The sequence below is a fragment of the Colobus angolensis genome, unplaced genomic scaffold (genome assembly GCF_000951035.1).
Source record: "Colobus angolensis palliatus isolate OR3802 unplaced genomic scaffold, Cang.pa_1.0 Scaffold7, whole genome shotgun sequence".
NCBI classification, from domain to species: domain Eukaryota; kingdom Metazoa; phylum Chordata; class Mammalia; order Primates; family Cercopithecidae; genus Colobus; species Colobus angolensis.
The window spans coordinates 10,755,609-10,770,756 of NW_012120709.1; positions in this window are offsets into that span (position 1 = coordinate 10,755,609).

Consider the following 15,148-nt stretch of genomic DNA (forward strand, 5'->3'; position numbering starts at 1 on the left):
TTTCTTTCTTTCTTTCTTTCTTTCTTTCTTTCTTTCTTTCTTTCTTTCTTTCTTTCTTTCTTTCTTTCTCTTTCTCTCTTTCTCTCTTCTCTTTCTTCTCTTTCTTTCCCCTCCCTTCCTTCCTTTCCTTCCCCCTTGTCTCCCTTTCTCTTTCTGCATGTTTTTAACTGAATGAGCCTATAAAGGTGAGTCATCTTCAGGACATGGATGATACCATTTATCTCACTGCCCCCAGCACTTAGCATGATATCTGACACAGAATAGACACACTTAGTAAATGCTTATCAATTGAATGTATACACTTTTTCTATAAGAGTATACATTCCTATTTACCTATTATTTATTGAACACTTGCCATGTTCCAAGCCAACTGGTAAGCAATTTCTCTTGTATACCCATTCAGTCATCATTATAACCCTCACATAAATTGATTGTTAGCTTCTTCTTATAAAAAAATAGAAAAATAGACCACATGGTTTAAAATAATATCCCCCAGGACACAAGTCATAAATGAAAATATTTATAGAAGCCATGATTTTTTTCATTCTTTCTAGAACACAAAACAACTTCGTGTATGTGTAGAAAAGGTAGGCTCAGTTACCTGACTTAATTACACAAGTGAATAAACAAAAACTGTGAAACATGCCATACACCAAAGTGGTAGAAATCAGCACTGTGTGTATGTGTGTGAGTGTGTATATGTAGGACTGCATGTATACTCACATTTAGGCAAGTGGGTTATGGAAAGTAAAAAACTAAAGCTGAACCAGAGGGACGGACTAGTTGCCAAATAATGAATGATGATTGATGTAAAGAATGAAACTTAATCAAGATCTTAAATTCTAGGCTGAATAGTTCATGTTTTATGAGAAAAAAATAGCTCCAGGATGGATTTTTCAGTAATGCATAATTTACCAGAGGAATATTCTGATTCCTATGCACAGTAGTCTTTTAGGTGTAACTTTTTCATTCAGCTGCTGCTTGACTTGGTTTGCTTCTGGTTCATTGCAGTTGTGCTGCTTCTAGCTCATAGCACTATGCTGACTTAACGTGGAGGTCTTCCTTATCTTGCATATCATTATTTTTAGTATTTAGCAAGCTTTTACATATGTTTGGCTGATATCTACTTGAGTTTGCATTTCCAGAGCATAGTCATGAACAATCAGAAGTCCCTAAGCTACTGTCTCAGGAACTTGCTATGCACATAGCTCAGTGAGCTGGAAGAATTTCCTGGAGGACTAGAAGCATATTGTAAGACCAGCTTTCAGGATTCTTGTGGTTTCTCATGCATTCCTGAGTAAAATAGATTGTTTAAAGTTCTCATAAAATACAACCTTGCTTCATGCTTTTAGGGAGGTTATAACTTACTATAATTACAGTTAGCAAACCATACATCATGCCTCAAATCTAATAAAGAGAAAGGCAATTACAGAAACCCAGGGCTTAAAATTAAGGCTCAAGTGTTGTCTCACTAAAACTAATTGTCATCATAGAAGGGATTTTGAGTTCACGGAACCTAACTGTTCACCTAAGAAATCTAACCAAGCAAAATCCCTATAAATTTTCTTTTCTGTTGTTATTGTTTAACCAAAGTCCAGATGAAGCCCTAGGATACTATTGTAGCTCTCCACGATTTAGGCTTTCTGGTCCTATTACTTACCAGGTTCCCAGTAATGCTGTATGTAGGTTTCCCTAAGTTCTATTCTGTTTTTTTGCTTTAATATCGATGCTCATACTCTCCTGTCTGCTGGAAATATTCTTTCTTCTCCTTATTCTCTCAGATTCAACTCAGTTTGTCATCTTCTTCAGGAGACTTTGATAACCATAAAGATTGGATATGTCCTCTCCTAACCCAATAGTTGGTTCTCACTGCTATGCTTGTAATGGTCAGATGCTGTAACTATTATTTATGTGTTTTTCTCCTTTACCAGATCTGAGTCTGTATCTTACTCATATTTTTAACACGCAGTAGCTAAAACAATCCTGTTTTTAGGCACAGTCTAGGGGCTCACTAATTGTTTTGTTGAGTGATTAACTTGAGGCAATCCCCAGTGCAGAAGAAATGCCAACATAAATATTCAAGGAAACATTTCTGTGGGACCTAATGAAGAAAGGAATCTTTCTGCTCCACCTTAACCAACAGATCCCAAAGATCCATCAGGGAGACAGCAAGGTATGATGCTTATACAGCAGAACAAGGTCTTTGCAATTTGTGAGTTCTTAAAGAAGAATGGTATAGACAAAATAGACATAGATAAGGGTCAGATACCCAAAGTATTGGTCAAGACACCAACATTTATTCTGGAAAATAAGATCTAAGTCTTAAGGACACTGATACAACATTTGTGCATGACAACTGTGAAATTCAGGTTCTTGGAAAAACTCAAGGTAAAAGAACCTGCCAGTAGTTAGCTGAGGGAGATGGATGCTGAGGCAACATATGGATGAAAGGTGGATTCAGCATATTTTTGTGGACAGATATTTTTGAAGGACCAGTGTCCTCACCCTGAAGATTCTATCAGGATAAAAACTGTGGCAATTCTTCAGCTCAAATCTGACAGGGTCAGGGAAGGTAGACTATTCCAGGCCAGGAAGGGAGAATAACTGATGAAAACCAAAATACATTGTAGGAATCCATACTGAGAACTCTAGGGCAATATGAATCCCAAATGCAGACTTAAATACCAGTGTAGTAAGGCTGTGATATAGTTTGGATCTGTGCCTCCACCCAAATCTCATGTTGTGTTGCAGTCCTCAATGTTGGAGGCAGGGCCTGATGGGAAGTGATTGGATCATGGGGGTGAATTTATCATGAATGGTTTAGAACTACCCTCTTCATGCTGTCATGCTGTTCTTGTGATTGTGAGTGACTTCTCATGAGATCTAGCTGTTTAAAAGTGTGGCAACCTGACCCTCTCTCTCTCTTGCTCCTGCTTTTGCCATGTGCACTGTGTGCTCCTGTTTTGCCTTATGCCATAATAAAACCTCCCTTAGGCCATTCCAGAAGCAGATGCCGCCATGCCTCTAGTATAGCCTGCAGAACCATGAGCCAAGTAAACATCATTTCTTATAATTTCTTATAGCAATGCCTGATTGGACAAATACAGGCTGTAATGGAGGTAGAAGAAGGAAATCCAGATTCCAGAAAATATTCTCAGGTGGTAATTTTCTGGGGACCTGTGCAATATAATTGCTGGACATGTGGAAGTGAGTAGTACTCTGGATAATGCAGGTAATAAATAAGGAGAAATACTCGAAGGGATGCAACTGGATAGGTTAATTCAGTATGTGTTAGAGACTGTGGAGATGGATGAGAACCTGCTTTCACTGCTGTGTTGTCTGAAACATGAGGATGATTTGTGTTCCTCCTCCTTGAGTTTCTTAAATGAATGATGAAAAACCCCAGCTAGCTTCAGACCCAGGTGATGAGAGAAGCTTCCAGCACAACAACTCTATCATGGCATGCAAATTATTTCAGAAGACACTGTGACGTAGATGATCTTTTGTGATAAATGTGGGAAGAGACACAACTCTTAAGCTTGATGTTATAATCAGACATATGATTATTGCTTTTGTAAGGATCTGTTGAAAAGTGGGAACTCAATTAGCCGGACATGGTGGCATGCGCCTGTAGTCCCAGCTACTTGAGAAGCTGAGGCAGGAGAATGGCTTGACACTGGGAGGCGGAGGGTACAGTGAGCCTAGATTGTACTGCTGTACTCAGCCTGGGTGACAGAGTGAGACTTTGTCTCAAAAAAATTAAAAAATATTAACAAAAAGAAAGAAAAATGGGAACTCCTTACTCAATGACATGCCATTTGTATTGCTCTAGTTTTGACTTCCTCCTCGCTTCCTTGGATAGCGAATGGACACTGTTTCTTCAGTCTATCTTCCCATTCTAATTCATGCTCCTAATTTTTTTCACATCTTTTGGGAATCTAAATTTATTCTACTGTGTAAAATCTGATAACAGAATGATTTCTAATTTTTTAAAACATTCCTTGTTAATATAATGCATTGAATAAATAAATACTGCTACTTATCACTTCCCTACTTCCTAGGACTGGTGGTTTTAATGTATTCCCCCTATGGAAAAATGAAAAAGTCACAAACGAGAGAATCTTAGGTAAAATCTTAATTCATTACTGATAGCTTATACTTTGATATGCTCTTAGAAATTCTCCCTACATAGCAAAATTCACAGAAAAAAACAACACACATAGAAAATGCTAAAAAGGGAGTTTTATCTGGGTTTTTAAAAACATTTTTAAAAAGCTCTTCCTTCTCCATGGGAAGCACTGAGGCCCAGATTTGTTTATTAATTGAGTTCTCCTGGACTGAGCAGCTAGTCAGAAGTAAAGGCCTATGAGACGGCAGGCTCCTGTCTCCAAGTTCTGTAACCACAGAAATAGCCAGGGCCCTTTGTATGGGACTTACATGTTTGAACTGATAGTGTGAAAGAAATTCCATTCTGCTAAATGAAAGAGTTTGTTTCTTTTATATAAATGTTACAATTCCTTTACTGCTCTAAGAATCAGTTGCAGAAAATATATCATTCCCAAGAGCAGAACTATAAAAGATAAAATACAGTGAAAAGCTACCTTTTCTAGGTTACCTGAACAGCAGATGTGCATCATTGAAGTAGACTTGATCTTTAGAGCTAAACCTGAATTTTATAACATTTTTGGATTTCATGTGCCTCACTCAGACATAAAAGATGCAGTATATATTCTGAGAAACATTTCTGTTCCTCTTTGTAAGGCCTTTAGGAAATTGTGGACATGTTAGTTAATTTAGGAATAACATTAGTGCTTTTGAAGATAAGTTCAAAGGTTATTAGAAATGCTTGTTTTGTCATTAAATCACTTACATGGAAATACCTTCAAACAAAACAAAACAAAACAAGAAGAAGAAAAAAAACAGTGCCCAAATAATCACACATCATGCTGTAATAAGAAACTAGTTGCTAAATTATTTTAATGCTTATATTATTGTCAGCTCAAAAGCAACCTATCTTATTATTGTTATATCAATCTATATCTGTTCTTAAATGATTTCATCATATATTGGGGAAAATTGTCATCAACTAGATTGTCAGATTGCCTTATTTGTTAAGCTTTAATAAATTTTGCAATACTTGGCATGTTTTAATTTTTCCTTAGGCCCAAAGAAAACAGGGCAGTGTGGGATTTGGAACTTTTATTGATAGCATACAACTGGTATATCTACAGGCTTCACATATAATCACACAAAAATATGTTGCATTATGCAAGGAAATTAAGCAGAAATATAGATTTTTATGTATCTGCTGTTGTGAAACACAAAATAACCACTCGTTCAGTCTTCATACCTGTGCCTTTGGTTATAAAACAATGTGTGATAAGAATGAAATTTAACTGAAAAATTGCTTTTTATAGTTTGATGAATGGGGGATTTGTTTAGGATACATGCTCTGCTTAATAAAAATCCCCATGAGGCATGTACAGTGACCAATTCTGCATCATGTTATTGTTTCTTCAAAACCCCTCAGACTTGATCTCTGAGTCCTTCAAAGTACTCTTCACTTCTGTGAGTGAACAAGGGTTATTGTTTACTCCGAATGTGGGTAATTTAGGGGATATTTATAAGTATTTTTCCATATGGCTTATTTAACTATAATGTCATTTCTCTGTCAAAGATTGCTCTAAAATGTAATATATTAGAGTAATAATAAAATAAATTATTCAGAAATGAGTATTACCCTATGTTGCTTGTTTCTTCTAAGTTTTTTAATATTGTAATACTCTGGATTGCCATGGGAATTTTCTTATCATATAAAGTTACCGCCTGTCGTATTAAAGTACATATTTAAAAATTCAGTTTGATGTAGGTAGATGTGTATATTTCAGTTATTTCTTTATTATATCCTGTTTTTGCTGCCTATTTTTGTGTTTGTAATAATTTCTTATTGTTTCTATTGATTATTTTTACTACAAAGACCTAAAATAAAAATAATATAGATTTCCATGGAAATGGAATAAATACTAATCTTTATGGGAATGAGAAGGATAGAAATTAAAGTCTGTGGTATTCATCCTAAAGTCAATTATACAGTAAAACAACAAATTTGATAGCACATTTTACCAGATTATTTTGAAGGCTTTAACAATTTGAACATTATTATGTATTTCCCTGTGTTTATCAGCATACTCATGGTTCATAGATTTTACAGATCCACCCCTGCTGTTTCTGGAAATAACCGTCTACTTCAAAATGTACTGTAATCCCCTACCAAATGTTTGAATTTAAGAAAAAAACCATGATAACAATAGAACCAGTAGCTACATTACAAAGCTAATTTTTCTTCTTCAAGATAATGGGAAATGTCAGTGAGAAGTTATGTCAGCCATATCTTGGTTTTAACAATTATGGGACATAGAAAAAGTTGATTTACTGTCATTCCTCGTAAATTGACGATCCTGCTATTATGCTTCACGTACCCCTGCTTCGTGCTTGGCCTCGAGACCACCTACTCTAGGAAGCAACTCCAAATCCTCTATCTAGTTTGCCTCATGTGCCAACCAAATAGATTTTAAATACTTTATTTTTATTAATATAGTAGCGATACATTAAGTAATAGCCATAATCACAATTTATTGAGCAATGGTAATGTGGCAGGAATTGTACCAGTCCTAGTATTATGTATTATTTAATCATCATAAACATTCTGTGAATTGAATTATTCTTATTTCTCAAATGAGGAAACTTAGGTTCAGAAAAGTAAAGCAACTGGCCCAGGAAGATAAGACAGTGAGCTCCAGACCTGGGACTCAAATTCAGAATTGTGTAATTCCAAGTTTATTTTCTCTCAATTAGTGATAAATGAAATACAAGAGTAGGCTAATCAAATTCTCTAAAGACTGTATGAATTGCTTTGTGAAACAACAATGCAATGAACGTTTTATTTAAAGAAATGGAAGCAAAAGCCACATAATGACTTCAAAGCAGCTATAGAGTAGAGGTTGGAAATTTTGCAAAATAGTTTCTCATGAGGTTTGAAACCACAAAGGACTTTATTTAGAAATGGTCTGATGATACTCAAACACAGAGGAGAACCAAATAAAATATATTAATAAAACCAGGAAGGGGTGTCTTTAAGGCGGCAATTTTTAATCAGACTTACATGGTTTATATACCCATGTGAAATATCATTAATTGTGCAATTACAAATTATTGGCTGCTTCCTCATCCTGGATAACAATCAACTAACAATACACAGTCTCTTAAAGTTAGCTATGAAACCTAAAATTATTACCCTAATAAGGATTCAAAAATCAACTTACCTTCTCAAATGAAAATGATATTCTGGCCCCAGCAAGGCAGAGATACTTGGAAGTCATTGACTGGAGGTGGGAGAAATGTATATATTAGTGAGAGAAGGGAGGTACCATAATTCTATTTTATAACATATTTATTGCCATTTTCTGTGAAGATAGTATACATAAAATAACAATCTTTCAGGAGGAATACTAATTGCAAAAGTGATAAAACAAAATTATACTGATCCTTTATTAAGCCTAGATGTTGACTGTATGCTAACCCCTTTAAAAGTATTAGCTCAATTAAGGCTTAAAATGGTCAATGTCTGAGTCAGTGTTATTGCCCTCTGTCTACAAATTACAAACTGTGTCTGAGGTTGTTTGGTTTATAAGCTGCAAAACTGAGACTTAAACCCAGGTCAGTCTGACTCTGAAACTCATGCTTCGAACAATTATTGTGAAATACAGATGTTGTTTTCTCTAGAGTGTAAACATATTCAAATTCATAACTTTGTTAATATCACTCTTGAATGAATGAATTCTGCCAGTTACTGAGTTTGGGAAACAAATCATTAATTAACCTCTTATTGATGTCTCATAGTAATTTTACAGGCATGTTCCAATGCACAAGTTTAAATGAACAAGATTTCAAATGACTCAGAAAAATACACTGTTAACATAGTACTTCAAAAACCCAATACAACAGAAAATTTTTACAAAATGGAAGCTTTGATTGTAAAAGCATCAAGAAATTGAACTCAGCTTCAAAGGGATGCTGCAAAGGACATTAAGAGTACTACCAAGATTTTATTAGACCACAGTGATCTACTTCGGGAGTCTTTGAAGTTAAATGCCCCCAAGAAACGTTAAAGTATGCAGTTTAGAACCTAGAATAAAACTGCTTGGGGCCTCTAATAATCTGCTTAAACAGGTTTTTGAATTGTAAAAGAATATCATATTTGGACCTGGTGTGTGTACATTGCTCAGAATACCACAGAGAATTGAGAAATTTTAAAACTTCAAATTGTTTTCTTCATAAATAAGCTAGTCTTGATCAGATAAAACATTACTATGTTCTTAAAAAATGGGGACATGTGTTAGAAAACCTTGAACTTAAACCTTGACACCACAGCTCATTGGCTATGTGGCCTCAGGCAAAGTACTTAACTTCTTAGAGTCTAGAAGTTCCCATTTTTAAACCAGGGTACCAGTTTCTATCTTCCAGTACGTATAATAAAAGTGGTAATAATAATGCTAAGTACTTGATATAGTGATGAAAACAGTATGTCTTCAATAAGTCAAAATTACTATCAAGTGTATTTTTTCACATTCAAAATTCAGCTGTAAAATCAGAATTTTAGCAAGGCATGAGAGCCAGAAGAAACTCACAAGTATCATCTTTATTTTTTTCTTAATTAGGAATTTTTTTCATTCTAACAGTGCATTATAGAAAGTCATTTGTTCCAGTTCTTTTATTCTGTTCTTTTATTTGGGAAATTACCTCGTGCCTATTTTTAAATGCAAAATATATATTTACAAGTTCTTGCTATACAAAGTTTAAACATTTGGAAAATACAAAAAAGTAGAAAAAATTCTATACCAACTACCCCCAAATAACTATTTTTAAACATTTTTGTGTACTTCTTTTCATTCATTTTTCTTTATATATTTGCACATGGTTAATTAAATAACTATTTGATTAACCATATAATAGACATTAGTCTAGATGTAATCATTCATCTTGTTGTATTTTTACTTTCTATTTGTACAGTATAATTCAAAGCTTATCCTTGAATTGATATAGTTACTAACAATGCAGGCCATACAGATGGCACTTTCCTTGCAGGTTCATATAGTCCCTTTGGTTTCCTTGCTTCTTCCATCTAAATGGGATTAACTTCCTTTGACTTTAAGTGATGATTCTATGCTGCCTTCAGATTTCTGTTGACCTGGGGACTCCTAAATGTGTGTCTTTCATCAGGCCAGCCCACCTCCTTCTGCTAATCAGCTTGGATATCAGCAACAGGCGTGGATTTGCTTAGCTAAGGCTGGATTCAACCTCCTTAAAACTGTAACCAAATCAGAGGCTCAGTCACTCACCACTTGCAGAGTCAATTAAAAAGAGCAAAGTCTGGTATAAAGAAAGTGACTTTTTATTCCAGAGCTTGCTGGGGAAAATGTGTAGGCTTCCTGCCTTAAATGTATCACTTCCACTTTGGGGTAGAAAGCAGGGGCATTTAAAAGGGGAACTTGGCATGGATGGCATGCAGGGGAGAGAGCAAGCAAGTGGAGGACTGTGTGACTCACTTTAGCACCTTATTTACTAGGGGAGAGGGGTCAAGCTGGTATCATCGTGGGCAGAACCAGGTTGTACAATGGCTGCTCTCTGGAGATTACTCTCCAGGTAGGGGAGAGTTTCCTAGGGGGCACACTTTGTAAGTTGTAAATTGACTGTTTTCTCTGGAAGCAGTCTCCTGGTAGGAGAGGTTTCTGGCTCTGGAGCTGCTAAGTAAGCACACAGATAAGCTTGCCCTGTAGGGAGTGTCTGGTGAAGGAACAGTAGAGGTTATAATTGCATTTCTAAAGAGCTAAGTAAGAAGTGGGGAATAGGGAGAGGAGGAAAGAGAAAAGAAAAAATAATAATTAAAACAACTCATTGTCTTAGAAAAGTGGGAGTACTCAGTTACAAAACTACTGCAAAACCTACCAAATCACTGAGATTCTTGCCTATATTTGGAAATTTCACACTTGCTTTTTTGTTTCTTCTATGATATATTGATGATTTAACCATCTTTTATTACGATGTATGCAAATAATTTAACTCAATTAAAATCGATATAACCAAATTGAGTTTTTCTTCAAACAAGGTTGTTACCTGAGCATTGAGCTGTGCCTCAGGGAAGCTTTTATTCTGATGAAGCCAGCAATTTCTCTGTTCAGAGCCAAATAAAATCTTCCTTCTGGAATTATATTGTAGACCCCTATTCTCCTAGTATCAAAATCAAGGCACTTTATAGGAAATGAAAAGGAACAGCTGTGAGATCATAAATGCCAACTTTAATTAAAAAACTTCTCATTTTCTAGTACTCCATATACATGATTGTGGAATCTGTGCAAACTGAGAGGTTTCCTAATTACTTTGCTCAGTAATATCAGGGCAGGATTAGTTTCCACCTGATAGTGTAGGCACAAACCCAATTACTGTTGTTCTGCCAATGAAGATTATTAACTTGTTGTATGATAGTTCTACAAGCTAAGTGTTTGGTTCACAAATCTGATTTCCATATAGATTTTATAGATACACTCCTGTTTACTGAAAGCACAATGTATTTGGGAAATCCCTGTCACAACATGCTGAGTTGGGTGATAACTTGATTAGCAGGGCTGAATTATATGACTCTCCAATATTCAGAGTTCATGGAATATGGTCCCATCAGTGTTTGATAGGAACATAAAGACCATCTATTCCCACCATGGTCTTACAAGGAGAGTTTGTTACCAGAAAGGGTTCCCTAACCCAAAAGAGGGTTCTTGGATCGCACACAAGAAAGAATTTGAGGCAAATCCATACAGTAAAATGAAATCAAATTTATTAAGAAAGTAAAGAAATAAAAGAATGGCTATTCATTAGGCAGAGTAGTGACATGCACTGCTCAGCTGCTTATACTTATGGTTACTTCTTGATTATATACTAAACAAGGGGTGAATTATTCATGTGTTTTCCGGGAAAGGAGTGGGCAGTTCCTGGAACTGAGCATTCCTCTTCTTTTTAGACAATATAGGGTTCTTCCTGACATTGACATGGCATCTGTAAACTGTCATGGCGCTAGTGGGAGTGTCTTTTAGTATGCTAATACATTATAATTAGCAATAATGAGCAGTGAGGATGACCAGAAGTCACTCTTATTGCCATCTTTGTTTTGGTGGGTTTTGGCTAGCTTCTTTACTGCAACCTGTTTTATCACCAAGGTCTTTGTGATTAATTTCTGCTGAGCTCCTCTCTCATCCTGTGACTAAGAATGCCTTAACCTCCTGGGAATGCAGCCCTGTAGGTCTCAGCCTTATTTTACCCAGCCCCTATTCAAGATGGAGTCTCTCTGGTTCAAAAGCTCTGACAAGTTGACACATTCATAATCACGGATTTAGTAAATGGTAAAGCCAGCTCCTGAATTCAGGTCCCCTTATGATACTGGGTTCCAGGTATAGTATATATCCTTCCAATACCATTAGCTTTGATTATATGCCTTTAGTGTAAAGATTCTGAGAGTTAATGGTTGTTCATATACTACAGATGGCCTTAAGAAAAGTAAGTCAGGAAAATATATTCAATACAATTCAATATAAGAATTTTCTAGAAAAGTAGATTATTTGTTTGTGTACATGATTTGTATTAATGAGATACCATGACATAATAAAAAATTAAAGGGTGATAAGATTTAGTATTCTTAAAGAATTCAAAGTTTCTTCAAAATACCAAGAGGGGGCCATATTTTACTTTAGTTTGTCATAAAATTGTGCAGTAATCTTTGAGACAACCTTGTTAGCAAGGCAGTCGGAACATGGGATCACTTTGATGTTTCAGCAACTCAATACTACCCACATTATTGTAACCTCTGCTTAAGTGGATAGCATTTATAGACATTAATTTTATTTGATAGTAATACAATAAATCAGTCACTTTTTTGATATTAAGCATTATGCTTTTATTTATAGAGTAAAAGAGATAAACATACATTTTCTGTTGTCTTTAAAGTTGGAGCTTCATAAAGTGTAATCATAAATTCTTATACAGTATTTTTGTTGAAATCTGTATCTAATTGAAACTATCATGTCACACCATCAGTCTTAGTTTGTAAGTAGTCTTGATTAGTTTCCATGGCCTTTGTTAGATTTGCCAGTCTATGATACTTTCTGTTGATCTCCCTCTTTTTGTTATCATGGTATGTTAATTAATACAGCCCTCATTAGAAAGTTCTGAAGAACTTAGCATATCAAAGAACTTGGATGGATAAAAGGGGAAAGGAGTCAGAAGGCATTGTCTGCAAGGGGTTTCTTGACTTTCTGTGACTATTACCGAGCCTTAGACTCCTGAGGTTTATTGCCCTTCGGATAGCACTGTTCAAAAAAAGTTTATTCCATAAGCATTTGGTTTGTTACGTAACACTGTGACCCAGAGTCCATGATCTAGAATGTAGCCAGTAAAGAGCAGAGATTAAGAAATTGAGGCCAAGATGGAGAGTTTGAATACCAATTATATTTTATATTTACCATTTGACTAGCATGCAATATTTAAGTCTTTGAACCTACAATAATAATTGCACCAATTTCATAGAGCTTTTATGAAAATTAAACATTCATTCATGCAGAATGCTAACCACATGCGTGAAACCTAATAAGTGGGCAATCACAGTAAGGAATAATAATCATGATGCTTAGGGTACTCTTTCTATCCTTAACCATTGAATCCCAGAGTGCTCATTGAGTAATATCGCCTTTCTGCTCTTGGAAAAAGTCCTAGTGTGTCTCCTAAACTGAGTGCCCAGACCAAAAATAAAAGAGGGAGGGGTTGAGAGGAGTAAGCTGAAAAGAGAGATTTATCAGGCTCTTTTATAGTAAGACTGCCAGCTTGAGTCTTGATATTTATAGATATCTCTTCATCCTATTTGTAGAAGTTATCTTTCTCTAGGGAATACTGCTGTGGGTGAGGAGCTTAAAAAATATATCGAAGTGACCTTTCTACTAAAGAAAATGTAGAAAAAAACAACAACAAAAAAGTCGTTTGTCAATAGGACCACAATGCAACTAACTCACTGAACCTCTCTGTCAAATAGAAAAATGCAATTCATAAAACTTTAAAGGCCTTTGAAGAATCAGAAACCTAAATTCTAAAATCTTAGTCCTAAGAAAAACAAACGATTGTGATGTATTATAAGATATACTTATAAAATATATTCTTATTACTCACAGTCTCAAGAAACGCATGGAGTTATATACACTTTACAAAGTTTGTTTTATGCAAACATACAAACTGGATTCAGCAGAATGAAGATTTTATTGAGTATCATTTGTCATATCATAAGGTTTATCAAGAGAAAAACCTCCAGATTTGTAAAATGCTCTAACATTTATTGAGCGCATAGTAGGCACTGTTGGATGCCTGAATACAAAAATATATAAGCCCTCAAGCAATTTGCCATCTGGTGGGAGCAACACATAGAATGCTCTTATAGCATTTTACACAAGCTTGTTTTAGGACATGTGCAACCAAATATTGTCAGAAACTATTTGTGTGTCTGTTGCACACACTGAACATTGATTTTCTTGAGGCATGGTGTTATGCTTTTCTCATTGTGGTTTCCCAGAACCTGGAGCAAAAAACCTTTTCTAAAACGCTGTGAAATACCTTTAACGAATCATTTATTTCCCACTTTCAGCCTATGTGGACTGGGCGGGTTGAATCCCATCTTCAGCTTCATAGAATGTCTATAACTGATTAGGTTTCAAAGTATGAATCTGGTGGGGGTTACAAACATTCAAACCATATTAGAGGCATCACTTTATTTACTACAGTCTTGATTCTGTGCTTTATTATTTTTTAATTTTTCCATAAGAGATATATTAGGTTGGGACCCATAATCCAGGGAAGCCAGCACCACCGACTTGTAGGTACCTTTGCCCGTTTCTCCAAGAGATGTATGCACAAATAACACGCTTATAAGCAATCAATTTTTATTTCAAAATGAGTTATTAATATTATACAAATTAGGGCATTTGAAAAATGAAGGGGGCACATTTACTAAATATGAGTGTAAACTATTTACTTTAGGTTTCAATACCAAACATGAAGGTGTCCAAATAAACCTGTCGTTTGTCTGTGAATAAGTTTCCCAGGTCTTCTGTCCTGACTTCATCTAAGACCTTATGGAGAAACCAGAGCTCTATAAACTTGAGTGTCTGTCATCTGCCTTAGGATGGTGATTCTAATACTTCCCTTGTCTAGGTTACAGAGTTTTTGTTTGTTTGCTTTTTAACAAAATACAATGTGATCATTCATTTCAAGTGCTATTATAAAATATATTTAAGTGTTGTATCTTCCTTTTACATGACTTAACTTACAGTTACTTTTTTAACACCCTGGAGCATCATTAGATAATGGATCTCTGACTTCTTTCACAGAAGACAGAAAAGTAATACTGAGGTTTAGCGTACTTCATCAGTAGTGAGTGAAAGAACCCAGATTTCAATTAAGGTGCATTTTCTGTAAATTACTGTCTTTCCTCATAGACCTATTTTAGAAGTTCATAAAAAGATTAGAGCTTAGTTTTATAATCTTGGATTTTGAAATTGTTGAAATCTGTGTATCTATTTAACTACCTATCATTTCTTTATCTGTATGTATATATGTGTTTGTGCATGTGAACATAATTCTACAATGTGTTGACAAAATTATGTTAGTAGCTACTGTGCTACCCTTTCTATTCAAAGCCTTACATTTTAAATATTTGTAACTATCTGGGAAAAATACATTCCAATCTAAATTAGGAAATGAAAAGAAAGAGACAAAACTTTTTGATGTTACAGGATGAGTATGGAACTAGACTTTGTAAGCTTTGACCATATTTGTAATGCAATATAGGTGACTTTCCTCATCTATAACTTGAGGGATGTATTCAGTGTGATGATTTCAAAGGTAGTGTCCAGACCGTAAAGTTGATACCATGTTGATGTTCTGTTCGTATTGGGCCTATTTTTAGACACATTTATTCCTGGAAGTCACTTTTGAAAGTGCATGCCTATGAGGTTAAGTCCACCAGTGTATCTTATCTTTTCCTGATACATGCTTTGCTGAT